Source organism: Rhinopithecus roxellana, chromosome 15, assembly GCF_007565055.1.
Source record: "Rhinopithecus roxellana isolate Shanxi Qingling chromosome 15, ASM756505v1, whole genome shotgun sequence".
NCBI classification, from domain to species: domain Eukaryota; kingdom Metazoa; phylum Chordata; class Mammalia; order Primates; family Cercopithecidae; genus Rhinopithecus; species Rhinopithecus roxellana.
In genome coordinates this window covers 8,976,790-8,991,290 of record NC_044563.1, presented here as the reverse complement: position 1 = coordinate 8,991,290, position 14,501 = coordinate 8,976,790, and positions in this window count along the sequence as shown.

The following is a 14,501-nucleotide window of genomic DNA, read 5'->3' as shown; positions in this document are numbered from 1 at the left end:
GCAACTGCCTCCTACTTTCTGGCTCACTCCTAGGCAGTAAGATTCCCGTTTCCGGCCGGGCATGGTGGCTCACACCTGTAATTCCAGCACTTTGGGAGGCCAAAGCAGGCAGATCACCTGAGGTCAGGAGTTCGAGACCAGCCTGGCCAACATGGTGAAACCCTGTCTCTACTAAATATACAGAAATTAGCAAGGCATGGTGGCAGGTGCCTGTAATCCCAGCTACTCGGGAGGCTAAGGCAGGGAGAACTCCTTGAACGTGGGAGTTAGAGGTTGCGGTGAGCTGAGATCGTGCCACTGCACTCCAGCCTGGGTGACAGAGCAAGACTCCATTTCAGAAAAAAAAAAAAAACGATTCCCCTGTTTCCCTATAGGAAGGAAGAGGCTAGAGATACACTAGGTTAGCAGAGAGGACCCAGTGAAAGGACATGCTGGGTCTCGGCCCATAGAGCTCCTTGGCTGGGATCAGTGGGGTAGGCGCTCACAGGCTTCCGAGGCCAGAGCACACCACCGCTGAAAGCGCTGAGCGGAGACAGACATCTGCACTCTGTGCTGGGCCGTGTGGGCTGTAGTTCCCCAAAGGAGGATTAACTCAAGTGAATAAGCCACACACCACCAAGTATGTGTCATTTTGCTTTGGTTGACGTGGGTCTTTATGGCTGCCCTCAGAGGGAAGCCAGGGCTCTTGTAGGGAAGAGACAGGTTGGCATACTTCAGCTTAATGGATAGAAAAGTCTCCTAACACACTAAATAATCCAACAGGGGAACAGGCTGCACTGGGGGGAGTGAGTTCCCCATCCCAGAGGCATGCAAGCAGCTTGACAGGATGACAATAATAGCAAACTTTCACTGGTTTATTAGGTATCAGGGACTGTTTCTAAGCACTTCCCATGATTAGCACAATTAAACTTCACCACATTCCTACCTAGTGGGTGGTATCAGCTCCTCCGTTTTATAGATGAAGAAACCCGGACACAGAGAGGCTGCGTAACTTGTCACAAGTCACACGGCTAGTAAGGGGAAAAGCCATTATTTGAACCCAGACATCCTGGCTTCAAAGGTCATGCTGGTGACCACTTTGATATTGCCTCAAAGGTTAAGCTACAGGTTCTCTATTTTCAAAATTTGACTTCCAATGACTTTTTAAATCTCTTTTTAAACCTGATTACCTCTATAAAGAAAAAAATTAAAAAGCAAAGATTAAAAAAAAGTTTTTATAGAGACAGGATCTTGCTTTGTTGCCCAGGCTGGTCTCAAACTCCTGGCTTCAAGGGATCCTCCTGCCTCGGCCTCCCAAAGTGCTGGGATTACAGGTGTGAGCCACCATGCTAGGCCTAAAAATCCTTTTAAAGAGTTCATCCCTCTCATGTTCCTTAGTTTGTGCTGGGCACTGCTGGGTGAAAAATTCAGAGAAGAAAGGTTTGAAATTATTTGAATCAGCTAAGATGATTGAGAAATCGGAAACAGATCCCTGGGATACAGCTGAAAGCACTAAGCCCTCCCAGCCCAGGAGGCTGGGGGTGGCAGGGAGAGGGTAATTATACTCCTACTTTCAAAATTCCCATGCTGGAGGCTGGGACAAACCGAGAGTAATGTTTCTTGGCTTCAGGTGAGTTGAGGTTACATCCCTGCCCCTTTCTGAGCCTCTTCTAAGCTTGAGTTTGAGGTCTGGCTCTGGCACAAATAGTGCTATGTGACCCTTCTTAATTAACTGCCTCCCTCTGATCCTGTTGCCTGTGAAGAGGGGGTGGAGCCAGAATAGGAGGTTTGGCTTGCTTTAGTTTGAGAAGTGTTGTTTGTTTGGCCTGGAGGACTTGGAGCTCTATCTTCATATACTCAAGTGACGGCTGGCTCCACGTCTCTTCCCCCTGGTCCCCTCACCTCCCATCTGTGAAACAGCAGGACCCCAGCCTACCCCTTCCAAGGTCCTTCCCCTCTGCCTTATTACAGCGGGGCATGGAGGGGAGTCGGCCTCATGCCAACCCACACTCAGCCTGGCCTCTAGGCTGGCTGGACCTGCACAGGGAGTTTCTCCCAAGCCAGACTCCGAGGTGCCCACAAAGGACACAAGAGCTCACTGAACGCCTCATTCGGCCCACCAGAGTACTGTTTCCCAACCCAGATTCTTCTGAGCCCACCAACAAAGCTCACACAGGTGAGATGCCTCAAGCTCAGCTGCTCCAACTGACCCTTTCAGGCAGGCAGTTTGAAGCTGGGATGCACCATAAGGGGATCATGACAGAGAAGAGCTGACCGGGAGGACACCAAGCCCATGAGGCCCTGTCTTCCCTGTGATGGGGAAGAGCAGGGAGCCCTGGATTCGTGCGACCACCTTTCCATCTAGTGCTGGGGGTGGGGGCTGCCCTGCTTCATGGGCTCAGCTGTGTGAGCACCAAGGAGTGACGGGTGACGTAATGACCATGGGTGTGCAGGTTGGGTTCAGGGAGTGGCCCGCTGGCAGGCCTCACTGTCATCAGTTTTGCCCATCTCCAGTTTCTCTGCTCTGTGACTTGCAGTGCTTAAGGCAGGAGAGCTGCCCAGGACTGGGGCCCCCCTTCCGAAAGTGCTTTGGGGGTTCTATTCACTGAGCTGTGTCATTACCAGGAACTGAAATAGCCCACGTCTAATGGCTAAGTCCCATCTCTCTCTCTTTCGTAAAAGGAAATGATTCCCCTGATGACTGGATTGCTTTCCCTCCCAGCCTCCCAAAATGATTCCCCTGATGACTGGATTGCTTTCCCTCCCAGCCTCCCACAGTCCTGGCCTCACTTGTGGTTCATTTCTCCCCTTGGTGGGCATTTCCTGGAAGATTCTATCCTGTGTATCTGATGGCTGTTCTGTTCCTGCCTGTTCTGTTCTTCTACTGTCTCCTCTGGGTGAACTTGTTGATCTCACACAAGGTTTAAAAATTCATGACTCCCGGGGAAGACGAAATGAGATGGAGCAGAAAATAAGAAGCCATTCCCAATCCTCAGATGGAATGAAGATATTCTTGGCAGAGATGAGCAAGAAACCAGGACAGGGGTCAAGGGGGTAGGTTTCCAGTGCACAGAGATCTGGTTCAGTTCTGCAGCCCCGCCTTTATGAGGTATGTGCCCTTGGACAACTTCCTTAACTTCTCTGAGCCTGTTTCCTTGGCTGTATGATGAGGTCACAGTAGAACTTTAAGAGACTTAGGGCTTGGAATACAGAAAAGACAATATTTACATGCTTAGCACACAGCCTGGCATAGAGAAAGCACTCAAGAAATGTTTATGATTATCATTGCATTTTCCTGCCTTCCTTGCAGTTAGATAAGGGCCACATGGCTGGTTCTGTGGGTGGAATTGAGCAGTGCCACTCCCAGTCTGAGTAGTTAGGGGTGGGTGTCAGTTTTCCATTCTCTGTGGGTAGAAATCACACTTGGGATGGAAGAACCAAAAGATGGAAGCAGGCTGGATCTCTGAGTCACCGCATGGAGTCAGCTGCCCTGGAGCTGCTTTTTCTGCAGCGCACTGGGATGTGATAGAGAGATAAACTTTGCTGTTTTAAGCCTCTGAGCTTCGGGGTTTTTTTGTTACTGCAGCATAAGCAAAGAAATGAAGATCTGAGAACTTCTTAGGAAATAAATTAGGATGTGATTCTGTATTAGTCAGCATTCTCCAGCAAAACAGAATGTGCACACACACACACATATCCGAGAGACACAGAGAGACATATTTATTATATGGAATTGGCTCTGGCTGGGCCAGTGACGCCTGTAATCCCAGCACTTTGGGAGGCTGAAGTGGAGGGTTGCTTGAGCTCCGGATTTCAAGACCAGCCTGAGCAACACAGTGAGACTCCGTCTCTACAAGAAAAAAATTGTTTTTAATTAGCTGGGCATGGTAGCGTGTGCCTGTAGTCCCAGCTACTTGGGAGGCTGAGGGGGGAGGATCACTCGGGCCCTGGAGGTTGAGGCTGTAGTGAGCCATAATTGTGCCATGGCACTCCAGCCTGGGCAACAGAGCAAGACCCCATCTCAAAAAAAAAAAAAAAAAAAGGAATTGGCCCACGTGATTATGAAGGCTGGCAAGTCCCAAGATCTTCAGGATGAGTTGGTTGGCAAGCTGACGACCCAAGAGAGCTGATGGCTTAGTTCCAGTGTAAGTCCAAAGGCCTGAGAACTGAGAGAGCTGATGTGGTTCTTGTCTCAAGGCCAGCAGGCTTGAGACTCAGGAAGAGCCAATGTTCCCAGGCCAGTCTGAAGGCAGGATAAAAGCCCATGTCTCAGTTTGAAGCCAGCCAGGCAGAAAGAATTTCCTTTCACTGGGGAAAGTGTCTTTTTGTTGTATTCAAACCTTGAGCTGATTACATGAAGCCCACCCCCGTTAGGGGGACAGACTGCTTTACTCAGTCTACCAATTTAACTGTCAATTTCATCCAAAAACATCCTCACAGAAACACCCAGAAGAATACATATCCTCGATCACATATCCAGGTACCCAGTCACCCAGACAAATTGAGACATAAATTAACTGTCACATTCTGGCATATGAAACTCACTGGAAGCAGACAGATGAGAGGCCTACTGAAATTTTGAGAAAACAGTAATGCCCAAAAAACCATGACCTTTTTTTTTTTTTTTTTTTAGAGAAAGGGTCTTGCTCTGTCACCCAGGCTGGAGTGCAGTGGCGCAATCATAGCTCACTGTGGCCTCAACCTCCTGGACTCAAGAGATGCTCCTGCCTCAGCCTCCCAAGTCGTTGGAACTACAGGCATGAGCCACCGCCCCGGCCATGAGCCTGGTCTTTAAAAAGATGGTGACTGTTTGAAACTTAAAACTTCATGGGCAGGAAGTGGGTCGAGATATCCACACGACCCTCAAGGAGGGCGGAACACACAATCCCTGCTTCAGATATGATTAAGGAAGGTAAGGTAGGGGAAAAAGAGCCTCAAATGAGGGAGCCAAGTGGCCCTGAGAGCAGTAATGAAGGTAGTTCCTTCCAGAAACTTCCCTGCCCCTCCACAAGGTCTGCCCAGCAGGCCCCAGCTCCCACTTCCCGGGTTATCTTTACTGTGGTTATCCTGCCCCTGCCCCTGCCCCTACTCCACCTTTGTGTATGGCATGGGGGTGGGGAGGGGGAAGCAGGTAACTTGCCTTTTTTTTTTGATCTAGAGTCTCGTTCTGTCACCAAGACTGGAATGCAGTGGCACAATCTCGGCTCACTGCAACCTCCACCTCCCAGGCTCAAGTGATTCTTGCGCCTCAGCCTCGCAAGTAGCTGGGATTACAGGTGTGCACCACCACACCTGGCTAAATTTTATATTTTTTAGCAGAGATGGGGTTTCTCCATGTTGGTCAGGCTGGTCTCAAACTCCTGTCCTCAAGTGATCCACCTACCTTGGACTCCCAAAGTGCTGGGATTACAGGTGTGAGCCACTGTGCCCAACAGGTAACTTTTTAAATTTATTTTTATTTGTTGAGACGGAGTCTCACTCTGTCACCCAGGCTGGAGTGCAGTGGCAATCTTGGCTCACTGCAACATCTGCTTCCTGGGTTCAAGCGATTCTCCTGCCTCAGCCTCCTGAGTAGCTGGGATTACAGGCATGCACCACCACACCTGGCCAATTTTTTTTGTATATTTACTAGAGACATGGCTTCATTGTGTTGGCCAGGCTGGTCTTGAACTCCTGACCTTAGGTGATCCACCGCCTTGGCCTCCCAAAGTGCTGGGATTACAGGCATAAGCCACTGTGCCTGGCCCCCAACAGGTAACTTTTTAAAATTCCTACATCTCTGGACCAAAAAGGGCCACCTCTAGACCTCATAAAGAGACCCCAGGGCAGCCCATGAGACCCTGGCTGGAGGCAGGAGCTGTGCATCACTCTGGGTTTTCTCTCTTGGAAAGGGATTTCATTTTGTTTGTGGTGTGTAGGAAGAAGAGCGAATCCAACGCGGTACAAGGAAACCAGCAGAACAGACTGTGGTAGAGACTAAGGCTCAGCCAGATCTGCTTCTCTTCTCCTTCCTGGGTACCAGGGAGAACCACACCTGCCAGGCTCCTTGCAGTTCCACAGGAACATGTGACTGGCTGTGGCCCAAGGGCTCTGAGAAGTGTCACGTGTTGTTTCCGAGTTGCAAGCAAATGTGAGTTACCCGCACTTTCTCATTCCCTTTAGTAGCAACCGTGGAGACCACATGTTGAGATTGCAGAGCCTGGATCCCTGGGCCGCCGCAGAAAGGAGCTGTCCTGAACAGCTGCCCGATTCACATTGGACTTGGCACAAATGCAAAATAAGCCTTGCGCTGTTAAGTCGCTGAGATTTGGGGGTTTATTTATCATCAGAGTCTAGCCTAACGTGACTAGTACACCTTTCTATTAGAAAGATAGTGGCTAACTATATCATGCATAGGAGGGAGAGGAAACATCTAGAGAAGATGGTAAGTATGGGGTTTTAAGAGAATCTTGTGGCTGGGTGCAGTGGCTCAGGCCTATAATCCCAGCAATTTGGGAGGCTGAGGTGGGAGAACTGCTTGAGGCCAGGAGTTGGAGATCAACCTGGCCAACATAGCAAGACCCTGTCTCAAATTTAAAATTTTAAAAAGTTAATAATAATAATTTTTTAAAAGCCCAGGCATGGTGGCTCACGCCTATAATCCCAGCACTTTGGGAGGCCCAGGCGGGTGGATCACGAGGTCAGGAGTTCAAGACCAACCTGGCCAACACGGTGAAAGCCCGTCTCTACTAAAAATACAAAAATTAGCCAGGCGTGGTGGCAGGCGCCTGTTATCCCAGCTACTCAGGAGGTTGAGGCAGGAGAATCGCTTGGACCCGGGGGACAGAGGTTGCAGTGAGCCGAGATAGCGCCACTGCACTCCAGGCTGGGTGACAGAGTGAGACTCCATCTCAATAAATTAAAAAAAAAAAAAAAAGGCCAGGCACAGTGGCTCACGCCTGTAATCCCAGCACTTTGGAAGGCCGAAGTGGGCGGACTGCTTGAGTCCATAAGTTTGAGACCAGCCTGGGCAACATGGTAAACACAAAATTAGCTGGGCGTTGTGGCACAAGCCTGTGGTTCCAGCTACTTGGGAGGCTGAGATGGGAGAATCGCCTGAGCCTGGAAGGTTGAGGCTACAGTGAACCAAGACCTCGCCATTGCACTCCAGCCTGGTCAACACAGTGAGACCCTGTCTCAGAAAAAAAAAAAGAGAATCTCATAAAACACTAAAAACATTTTCCACTAACTTGTTGAGTCTCATTAACAACTTCCATTAGCAACAGATGTCAATGGTCTTGGATCCAGCACAGGCAGCTTCATAAAGAGCCTCTACCTTCATTTATTTCATCAGTCAATTAGTCAGTCAATGAACATTTAATGAGCACCAACTATGTGCCAGGCGCTGTGCTAAAACATGGAACAGAATGGAACGTAATGTATGTATGGTCCTTATCCCCCATGGAACTAGTAGTAGGAGAGAGTTACACATAATCTCTCTCTCTGGGCTGGGCTCGGTGGCTTATGCCTATAATCCCAGCACTTTGGGAGGCTGAGGCAGGTGGATTGCCTGAACTCGGGAAATCAAGACCAGCCTGGGCAACATGGTGAAAGCCCATCTCTAACAAACAAACAAACAAAACAACAACAACAAAAAGCAGCCAGGTATGGTGGTGTGCGCCTATGGTCCCAGCTACTTGGGAGGCTGAAGTGGGAGGATTGCTTGAGCATGGGAGGTGGAGGTTGCAGTGAGCTGAGACTGCAGCATTACACACCAACTTGGGTGACCCATCAAAAAAAATTTTTTTAATGCCACCGTGCCTGGCCTTAAATAAATAAATAATCTCTCTGTGCTAACCCAAGGGGTGTGTAGGGTAACAGTACAAGCATGCTTACTGGAGGCCAATGTGCCTGAGTTCCAATTCCAGTTATTTCCATGTAATGTGCTTGCTTAGCACAGTCTCTCTCTCTGTCTCTCTCATACACACACACACACATATAAAGGCACAAAACAAAAATCAGACAAGTAAGATTCAAATGCAGGTCTGGCTGACTCCAAAGCCTGCAAACTTAGCCGCAATGCAATGCTGCCTGTCCAATGGCCAGGTCACAGTGCTATGTGCTTTATCCATACAGTGCCAAAAGCATTGTCCATATTTCATTTTTCTTGAGATGGAGTCTCACTCTGTTGCCCAGGCTGGAGTGCAGTGGCATGATCTCAGCTCACTGCAACCTCCACCTCCCAAGTTCAAGCGATTTCCGGCTAATTTTTATATTTTCAGTAGAGATGGGGTTTCACCATGTTGGTCAGGCTGGTCTTGAACTCCTGACCTCAAGTGATCCACCCACCTCGGCCTCCCAAAGTGCTGGGATTACAGGTGTGAGCCACTGTGCCCGGCCACATTGTCCATATTTTATAGATGTGTACACAAAGGCTCAGAGATGTGAAGATGCTTGTGTAAGGTCACACAGCATGTCAGCCAAGGAGCCAGGGCTCAATGCTAGGATGGTCTCATTCTCACCTGGTGAGTTGCACTTCAGAATGTGCCATTTTCTTGTAAAAACCTTCTCCCATTGGTCCCTGGCACCTGATTCAAGAAAGCACATAGGACAGGCCCCGCACTTAGTAAAGATTCAAAAGTTTATTATGATGGTGGAAATCAATGCTGCTCGACCTTACTTCTGACTCCCCACCACTGGGGCATGGGATGGGACTATACTTCCGGGCTCCCCGTGGGGCTATGTGACCAGTTCTGGCCAAACGGTTGTGAGCAATAGTGAAGAAAGAGTGGGCCGGGCGCGGTGGCTCAAGCCTGTAATCCCAGCACTTTGGGAGGCCGAGACGGGCGGATCACGAGGTCAGGAGATCGAGACCATCCTGGCTAATACGGTGAAACCCCGTCTCTACTAAAAAATACAAAAAACTAGCCGGGCGAGGTGGCGGGCGCCTGTAGTCCCAGCTACTCGGGAGGCTGAGACAGGAGAATGGCGTGAACCCGGGAGGTGGAGCTTGCAGTGAGCTGAGAGCCGGCCACTGCACTCCAGCCTGGGCGGCAGAGCAAGACTCCGTCTCAAAAAAAAAAAAAAAAAAAAAAAAAAAAGAAAGAGTGTCACATCCAGGACAAGCATTTAACTGCTACCGTGCGACCCTCCAGAGCTCTCATTTCCTTTTGTTAGGGACTGAACTGTGTCCCACTACAAATACATATGTTGAAGCCCTAGCCCTCCCCCGATGTGATCACTGGAGACGGGGCCTTTAAGGAGGCGATTAAAGTTAAATGAGGTCATAGGGCAGAGCCCTGACCTAATAGAACTGATGTCCTCAGAGGAGGAGATGCTGGAGCTCTCTTCCTGCCATGTGAGGACATGGCCAGAAGGCTGAGAGCCAGGAGGAGGGCCTTCACTAGGAAGCAAGCCCTGCTGACATCCCGATCCTGGGCTTTCCAGCCTCCAGAATCACGAGAAAATTTCCGGGCTGGATGTGGCGTCTCACAGCTGTAATTTTCAGCACTTTGGGAGGCCGAGGAGGGAGGATCACTTGAGCCCAGGAGTTCAAGACTAGCTTGGGCAATGTATTAGTCTGTTCTCATGCTGCTAATAAAGATGTACCCAAGGCTGGGTAATTTATAAAGGAAAGAGGTTTAACTGACTCACAGTTCCACATGGCTGGGGAGGTCTCACAATCATGGCTGAAGGCGAATGAGGAGCAAAGTCACGTCTTACATGGTGGCAGGCAAGAGAGCTTGGGGAATTCCCCTTCATAAAACGATCAGATATCCTTAGACTTATTCGCTACTATGAGAAAAGCACAGGAAAGACCCGCCCCCATGATGTAATTACCTCCCACTGGGTCCCTCCCATGACATGTGGGAATTATGTTATAAGAGCTACAACTGAAGATGAGATTTGGGTGGGGACATAGCCAAACTATATCAGGCCACATAGTGAGACCCCATCTTCGCAAAATTAGCCGGGTGTGATGGTGCCGGCTACTTGGGAGGCTGAGGCAAGAGGATCACTTGGGCCCAGGAGATGGAGACCAGCCTAGTCAACAAAGGGAGACCCCATCTCTACAAAAAGTAAAATAATTAGCTGGACCTGGTGGTCCCAGCTGCTCAGGAGGCTGAGGTGAGAGGACTGTTTGAGCCCAGAAGGTTGAGGCTGTAGTGAGCCATGATCACACCACATGACTCCAGCCTGGGTGACAGGGTTAGACTCTTTCTCTGAAAAAAAAATTTTTTTAAACTTTAAAAATTTAAAGTTATAGCTTTAAATTCAAGTAACCAGCACACCGAACCCCTTTTCTCAGGAAAAGGCCATACAGCAGAGGGGTTAAGCAGGCTGGCCATGCAACTAGGCTGCCTGGCTCCAAGCCCCACCTCCCCCACTAACCAGCTGAGCCACGTTGGGCAAGTCTCATGACTTTTCTGCACCTCAGTTTCTCAGTTCAAGGGGGGCTGACAAGAGTGCCTTTGTTCTTTATTATGAGAAAGAAAGGAGATAAATTAGAAGCATGCTTCACACACAATAAGCGCACATATTATTAGTCTCAGGATAAGACTAAGGAAGATACTGATTGGCTAAAGGAGGCATTGTCTTGGGTGTCTTCCTGACACTGACTGGGACACAGAGCATGTGACCCCAGTTCCCTGAACCTCCCAAGGCACTATGGATGATAGATGTGGCAGGGATGTCCAGTGTGGATTTTTGAGACCTGAACTTAAGCACACGTCACTGCAACAAAGCATTACCTCTGCATATTGATGACCTCTTTTTTTTTTTTTTGATGGAGTCTCACTCACTCTGTTGCTCAGGCTGGAGTGCAGTGGTGTGATCTCGGCTCACTGCAATGTCCGCCTCCCGAGTTCCAGTGATTCTCCTGCTTCAGCCTCCCGAGTAGGTGAGTTAACAAGTGCCCACCATCACGCACAGCTACCTTTTGTATTTTTAGTACAGACAAGGTTTCACTATGTTGGCCAGGCTGGTCTCAAACTCCTGACCTCAAGTGATCTGCCCGCCTTGGCCTCCCAAAGTGCTGGGATTATAGGCATGAGCCACCACGCCCGGCTTTGACAACCATTTTTTATGTGACAAACTGATAAGTACTCAGAGAAGGCAGTTAAAATCTTTTGCTGTCTCCACCCACATGCATATAGCTTTGGCATTCTCAATCCTGGTTAATATCAAAGTTCAAAAAGAACTTTGTCTTTTGATGAAGATTTTCATCTTCATTTTTGATATAAATGACATCAAACTGAGCATCCTTTTATTACAGCCTAGTCACAATCAGTTCCATTTTTCTCAGTGAGGAACTGATTTTTAAACATGAATTTTTGTAACTCAGACTACTTTTACTCGCGCTTTATTTTCACTTATTTTTTTTTCCCCCAAGACAGAGTATTCCTGTGTCGCCCACGCTGAAGTGCAGTGGTGTGATCTCGGCTCACTGCAACTTCCGCCTCCTGGGTTCAAGCAGTTCTCCCTGCTTCAGCCTCCTGAGTAGCTTGGATTACAGGTGCATGCCACCACACGCGGCTAATTTTTGTATTTTTTAGTAGAGATGGGTTTTGCCAGTTGGCCAGGCTGGTCTTTGAACGCTGGACCTCAAATGATCCACCCGCCTTGGCCTCCCAAAGTGCTGGGATTACAGGGGTGAGCCACCGCACCCCCGCCAAATATTTTATTTTAAAAACATTTATGTGAGACAGGGTCTTGCTCTGGCACTCAGGCTGGAGTGCAGTGGCGCAACTACAGCTCTCTACAGTCTGGATCTCCTGGGCTCAAGCGATCCTCCCACCTCAGCCTCCGGAGTAGCTGGGACTATAGCCATGTGCCACCACGCCCAGTTAATACATTTTTTAAATTTTTTGTAGAGACATGCTTTTGCCATGTTGCCCAGATTGATCTTGAACTCCTGGGCTCAAATGATCCACCTGTCTTGGCCTCCCAAAGTGCCGAGATTATAGGGGTGAGCCACTGTGCTCAGCCTAAACATTTCAAAAAATTAAATAACTCGTTGTAGTTGTTTTACATTTGTTTTTATAGTCACAGACATGTTTTTGTTTTTTTTTTTTTTTGAGGTGGAGTCTTGCTCTGTCACCCAGGCTGAAGTTCAGTGGCGTGATCTCAGCTCACTGCAACTTCCGACTCCCTGGTTTAAGCAATTCTCCTGCCTCAGCCTCCCGAGTAGCTGGGATTTACAGGCATGTGCCACCACGCCCAGCTAATTTTTGTATTTTTTTTTTAGTAGAGATGGGGTTTCACCATGTTGGCCAGGACGGTCTCGACCTCCTGACCTCATGATCTGCCCACCTCAGCCTCCCAAAGTGCAGAGATTACAGGTGTGAGCCACCACGCCCGGCCACAGATATGTTTTTTGATGAGATGCCAAACAATCCAATAGGAAAATAAGTTTTTAAAAATAAATGATGGGGAAAAAATAAAATAAAATAAAATAAAAATGATGGGGGCTGGGCAGGGTGGCTCATGCCTGTAATCCCAGCACTTTGGGAGGCCAAGGCGGGCAGATCACTAGAGGTCAGGAGTTGGAGACCAGCCTGGTCAACATGGTAAAACCCCATCTCTACTAATAATACAAAAAAAAAAAAAAATTAGCTGGGCGTGGTGGTGTGCACCTGTAGTCCCAGCTACTCGGAAGACTGAGGCAGGAGAATCACTTGAATGCAGGAGGCAGAGGTTGCAGTGAGCTGAGATTGGGCCACTGCACTCTAGCCTGGGCGACAGAGTGAAACCGTCTCAAAAAAATAAAAATGAAATAAATAAATAAATGATGGGGCTGAGGCAGAGGCTCAGGCCTGTAATCCCAGCACTTTGGGAGCCCAGGGAGGAAGGATCCCTTGAGCCCAGGAGTTTAAGGTCAGCCTGGGCCACACAGTAAGATCTTGTCTCCCCAAAAAAAAAATGTTTTTTAATTAGCAAGGTGTGGTAGTGTGTGCCTGTGGTCCCAACTACATGGGAGGTGGAGGTGGGAGGATCACTTGAGCCCAGGAGTTGGAGGCTCAGTGAGCTATGACCATGCCACTGCACTCCAGCCTGGGTGACGTAGTGAGACACTATAAGAAGGGCAGGGCAGGGAAGAAGGGCAGGGCAGGGCAGGGGGGAAGGGAAGAGGGAAGGGAAGGGAACAGGGAAGGGAAGAGAAGGGGGAGGGAAGTCAATAGGGGAGGGAAGAGGTGAGGGAAGCAAGGGAAGAGGGAAGAGGGGAGGGAAGGGAGGGGAGAGGAGGGAAGAGAAGAGAAGGGAAGGGGAGAAGGAGAGGAGGGAGAGGAGAGGAGAAAGACAAGGTAGAAATATTTCCAAACACATGTGGCAAAGGACTGGTATGTAAGATATACAAAGAATGACCACAGCTGGATGCAGTGGCTCACGCCTGTGATCCCAGCACTTTGGGAGACAGATTGCTTGAGCTCTAGGAGTTTGAGACCAGCCTGGGCAACATGGCAAAACCTGGTGATATGGTTTTAATTTGTGTCCCCACCCAAATCTCCTGTTGAATTGTAATCCCCAGTGTTGGAGGAAGTGATTGGATCATGGGGGTGGATTTCCCCCTTGCTGTTCTTGTGATAGTATGTTCTCATGAGATCTGGTTGTTTAAAAGTATGTAGCACCTCTTCCTTCACTCTCTTCCTCCTTCTCTGGCCATGTAAGACGTGCCTGCTTCCCCTTCACCTTCTGCCATGATGGTAATTTTCCTGAGGTCTTCCAAGCCATGCTTCCTGTACAGCTTGCAGAACTGTGAGTCAATTAAACCTCTTCTTTTTCCCTTTTCCTTTTTTTTTGAAATGTAGTCTCACTCTGTTGCCAGGCTGGAGTGCAGTGGCGCGATCTTGGCTCACTGCAACCTCCGCCTCCCAGGTTCAAGCGATTCTCCTGCCTCAGCCTCCCGAGTAGCTGGGACTATAGGCGTGCGCCACCACACCCAGCTAATAGGATAGACAAAACCAGAGATAAAGTTGTCTGGAGCTGGGAGGTGTGGTGGGGCATGGGGATGGAGCAGGAGGGAACTTTCTGAGGTGATGGCAATTTTTCCATTTCAGTAAGAGTCTGGTGTAAGCCTTTGTCAAAATTCAGCAAACATACACTTAAGATGTGTGAATTTCATTGTATGTAAATTTTACAGCAAAAGAATAAACTTTAAATATTGAATTCTAGTTAATTACATTGTGAAGCTTTTAGCGAGAGGGCTCTGATATCTGTAATTTGCTTTGAAATGTACCAAAAAGGAGATAGATTAATGGGTGGAGGGAGGGATGGAAAGATAAACTGATAAGTGAAGAGCCCAGCAGAGTAAAAAATTAAGGGTAGGCCGATGCAGTCGCTCATGCCTGTAATCCCAGCACTTTGAGAGGCAGAAATAGGGGGATGGGTTGAGCCCAGGAGTTCGAGACCAGCCTGGGCAACATGGTAAAACTCCAGGTGTGGTGGTACATGCCTGTAGTCCCAGCTACTTGGGAGGCTGACATGGGAGGATCGCTTGAGCCCAGGAGGTTGAGGCTGCAATGAGCTGTGATCACCATCCTGGG